General features: G+C 48.0%; 1 pseudogene; it reads left to right on the forward strand.

The window, feature by feature from the left end:
* Positions 1-407: 407 nt before the first annotated feature.
* On the forward strand, positions 408-3,524 carry LOC144598335 (nanos homolog 1 pseudogene; annotated as a pseudogene).
* The last annotated feature ends 1,299 nt before the right edge of the window (positions 3,525-4,823 follow it).

Consider the following 4,823-nt stretch of genomic DNA (forward strand, 5'->3'; position numbering starts at 1 on the left):
CCTATAAACACAGGGGCTCGTTCAACGCTGGGGGCTGGCTCGCTCGCCTGCAGTGGCGGGGGTAGGAACGAGAGAGAGAGAGAGAAGGAGAAGACGGTGAAGAATAGGAGGAGGTTGGGACAAGGTGCGCCCCCTTTCCCATCTCTCGGAGGTTTATTAGAAGGAACGTACATACCTCGGGGTGGAGGGGAAGAGTTAACGACCCTCGACGACAGCGCATTGCTCTGGCTGCAGCGCATTGCTCTGGCTGCAGCGCATTGCTCTGGCTGCAGCGCATTGCTCTGGCTACAGCGCATTGCTCTGGCTGCAGCGCCTGGAGGGGCATTATATAATCCCTGCGCCTCAAACGCAAGAAGAGGAGAGAAGAATTAGAAGGAGCCCGACGTTGTCTATGATGGACCTGCTGAAACGCCAGCTACCTGAGGGCCAGCGGTGGCTACGACTGCACCTTCAACTTCTGGAAATGACTACCTGGGGCTGTCCACCCTGGTGACCAAGAACCGCCGCCAGGGCCCCGGGTCTCGGCCAACTCCATCACCGAGTGCCTGAAGGCCACTCTGGGCCTGAGGGGACCCGTGCTACCCCCCGGCCGGCCCGGGCAGGAGGAGGGGCGTGGCGGTGGCCGGGGGACTTGGCGGACGAACTCCCGCTCCTCGGCCCCTTCCAGGCGCCGGGCCTCGGGCGGGCTGAGGCCGAGACGTTCCCCGACCCCCTACGGGCCCCTGGACCTGCTGGACGCGGACAGGAGGGCCCCCAGGAGGCCGGGAGGGCCGGGCCAAGCAGCCCGAGGCCAGGATCTGCGTCTTCTGCCGCAACAACGGGGCGCGCCCGAGGACGTCTACGCCTCCCACGTCCTGAAGACCCCCGACGGCCGGGTGGTCTGCCCCACCCTGAGGGGCCTACACCTGCCCCCTGTGCAACGCCAACGGCGACAACGCCCACACCATCAAGTACTGCCCCCTCTCCAAGGAGCAGCCTCCGCAGAGGGCACTGAAGGGGGGCAGGGCTGTCGGAGGTGGCAAGAGGGTCACGGTCTTCTAAGGCTTCTTAGAAGGTCCATGCAACGGGGAGGCAGAAGGCGAGGTCTGTCCCTGGCTCCTATCCCTCTGAAGAAGGGTCTCCACCTGAAACCTCACCTGTCCATGTTCTCCAGAGATGCTGCCTGACCCGCTGAGTTACTCCAGCACTCTGTGAAACCTCACCTGTCCATGTTCTCCAGAGATGCTGCCTGGCCCGCTGAGTTTCTCCAGCACTCTGTGAAACGTCACCTGTCCATGTCCTCCAGAGAGGCTGCCTGACCCGCTGAGTTTCTCCAGCACTTCGTGTCTGTTCCTGGTCTGAAGAAGGATCTCGACCCCAAACGTCACCTGTCATTTGTTCTCCAGAGACGTTGCCTGGCCCGATGAGTTCCTCCAGCACTTTGTGTTTTTTCTTGGTTTGAAGAAGGGTCTCGACCTGAAACGTCACCTATCCATGTCCTCCAGAGATGTTGCCTGACCCGCTGAGTTCCTCCAGCAGGTTTGAGTCCATTTGCGTTTATTAACCAGCACCTGCAGTTCCTTGTTTCTACTTCCCACCGACTTTTAATTATCTTTGTCAAACACAAGTTGAACTTCGGACATCTCTCCAGACCTAGATACGCAACGGAATCCAACTTTGGGGCTGTAAATCTTGCTTATTTTTTCTTTTTTTTACGAGGACTTCAATCCTTGGCATCCTGAAAATGGCAGACTGAAAGAAGAAAATCTTTGTTTTCCACTTAATATATTGTTGACCTAAGTCTTGGAGGCCAATGATATTCAGACGAATTGGAGGAACAGCACCCCATATTTCGCCTGGGCAGCGGTATGAATATTGACTTCTCTAACTTCAAGTAACCCTTCCTTTCCTTCCCTCCCGCTTCCCAGTTCTTCGACCGGTCTGAATGTCCCTGATTGCATTTCATCCCTGCTTGCTTTGTGTCACCTTCTCCTTGCTAACAATGATCTGTGTTCTACATTTTCCTTGAGCTTTATCTCTTTTGATGTCTCCTTTTCACACCTTACCCTTCCTTATCTCTGTGTCTCCCTCTCCCCCCCCCCCCGACTCTCAGTCTGAAGAAGGGTCTCGACCCGAAACGTCTCCCATTCCTTCTCCCCAGAGATGCTGCCTGACCCGCTGAGTTACTCCAGCGTTTTGTGCCTATCTTCGATATTGAGACAACCGTGTGTGTTTTTTGGGGAGAAACTATTTAAAAAAAAATGAATTACTTCCCTTCCCCCATCCTCTCATTCAAAAGTAAAATTGGACGAGTTTTCTTTGGAAGGAATTTTTGGAACGGGGACAAGATTTAAAGCTAGCTTTTGCATTGGAACGAAGGAATTTAAACGGTCGTTTCGTCTTATGCAAGGAAAAACAAAACCAGTTGCTCAGTTTTTAAAGTTTTTAAAGTTTTTGTTACTTCATGTGGAATCAAATAACTAGGATCAAAATAGTCGGATTTCAGGTCCGACTGACAGGGAAGAACTATTTTCTTGCAATCTTTGTGTTGGGCAATGGGTTAGACACGACCCAGCTTTGAGTTCAGACTACGAATCGTTTTTTAAATCACTGAACTAGACTGGAAACGAGGAATTAAAAAAGACAGGAGTTTATTTTGGAGAGAGCATGAGATAACTCAACTCACTTATGGGATGCTGGAGAGGAGATCAAAATTAACCTGAGACCAACCCAATAGTCTTTCCGCTGACTGGATTGTACCTCGGTGAACGTAACAACAAACTCAACTAAAGGAAACTAAACTAAACTCTAATGCAGGCGAGTTTGTCTTAAAGCCAGCCTGCCTGATCAACAACACAAAGAGGTCGAACAGGGCACGCATTTCTTTTTTAAACAGAGGAATTCTAGATCACATCCAGTCTTTGTACTTTGCTTTTTTGTTCTGTCTAAACTTAGTCCAAATATATCGAGGAGGGGAAAAAAATGTAGTGAATGTATAATTTTACCCGTTGGAATTATTTTTTGGGGGGAAAAGAAAATGATTCTAACAGGGCTGCACAATTGAAGTTGCTGATTTTCCATTTGTTCCTTAATTTACCAAAGCAGATTTAAAAGCTCGAGAATTATTTGTAAATAAAGTACTTGCGTGTAAAATATACTCGAAACTTCAGAGGGTGGGCTACCTCAAGAATGTGTTTCATGCTTTCGACGTTAAGTTTGTATCAAAAGGCAACTAGTATCATTCTGCAAGTAACAAGTTTATAAATCGATAAACACTGCCAATTATTTCTAAAACGTTTGTAATTGTATGGGGGTTTTTTTGGGGAGGATTTTATAATAATGAATTTGCATTTTTTTAAATTTGCAACGAGGAGATTAAAAAGGAGTCGCTTTTAAACGGTTCTTTAATCTTAAAAAAAAAAGGTAACTAAATATATTCACTTTGGAATTTCTGTTGTAAATTTAGAGAATGGTTTATTTCTTTTAAAATTTAAACAAAAAAAACCGAAGAGACATGTTTAATTTCTTATTTATATGATTGTGTTTCAGGATGAATCTATATTGATTAATAAATGGCATATTGAAGATTACTTGAGTGGCATTTTAAGTGTTGAACAGGCTATGGCCAGAGTGTTGGGGCACTGCGCCTCCTGCTGGCTAAATCGGTATGTGCAGTTCAGAATAAAACTGTGCAGAAGAATTATAGGATAAGGATAGAATGGTATGTTGGCATTCATAGCGAGGGGATTTGAGTATAGGAGCAGTGAGGTTCTGCTGCAGTTGTACAGGGCATTGGTGAGACCGCACCTGGAGTATTGTGTACAGTTTTGGTCTCCTAATCTGAGGAAAGACGTTCTAGCCTTAGAGGGAGTACAGAGAAGGTTCAGAAGATTGATCAATGGGATGGCAGGACTTTCATATGAAGAAAGACTGGATAGACTCGGCTTGTACTCGCTGGAATTTAGAAGACTGAGGGTGGATCTTATTGAAACATATAAAATTCTTAAGGGGTTGGAGAGGCTAGATGCGGGAAGATTGTTCCCGATGTTGGGGAAGCCCAGAACCAGGGGTCACAGCTTAAGGATAAGGGGGAAGTCTTTTAGGACCGAGATGAGAAAACATTTCTTCACACAGAGAGTGGTGAATCTGTGGAATTCTCTGCCACAGAAGGTAGTTGAGGCCAGTTCATTGGCTATATTTAAGAGGGAGTTAGATGTGGCCCTTGTGGCTAAAGGGATCAGGGGGTATGGAGAGAAGGCAGGTACAGGTTACTGAGCTGGATGATCAGCCATGATCACATTGAATGGCGGTGCAGGCTCGAAGGGCCGAATGGCCTACTCCTGCACCTATTTTCTATGTTTCTATGTTTCTAAGTGGAGGTAGACACACAAAGCTGGAGTAACTTGGGCAGTCACGGTGGTACAGCGGTAGAGTTGCTGCCTTACAGTGAATACAGCGCCGGAGACCCGGGTTCCATCCCGACTATGGGTGCTGTCTGTACGGAGTTTGTACGTTCTCTCCCCGTGACCTGCGTGGGCTTTCTCCGAGATCTTCGGTTTCCTCCCACACTCTAAAGACGTACAGGTTTGAAACATAGAAACAATAAAACATAGAAAATAGGTGCAGGAGTAGGCTATTAGGCCCTTCAAGCCTGCACCGCCATTCAATATGATCATGGCTGATCGTCCACAATCAGTATCCTGTACCTGCCTTCTCTCCATACCCCCTGATCCCTTTAGCCACAAGGGCCACATCTAACTCCCTCTTAAATATAGCCAATGAACTGGCCTCAACTACCTTCTGTGGCAGAGAATTCCACAGATTCACCACTCTCTGTGTGAAAA

This window comes from Rhinoraja longicauda, chromosome 1, assembly GCF_053455715.1.
Source record: "Rhinoraja longicauda isolate Sanriku21f chromosome 1, sRhiLon1.1, whole genome shotgun sequence".
Classification (NCBI taxonomy): domain Eukaryota; kingdom Metazoa; phylum Chordata; class Chondrichthyes; order Rajiformes; family Arhynchobatidae; genus Rhinoraja; species Rhinoraja longicauda.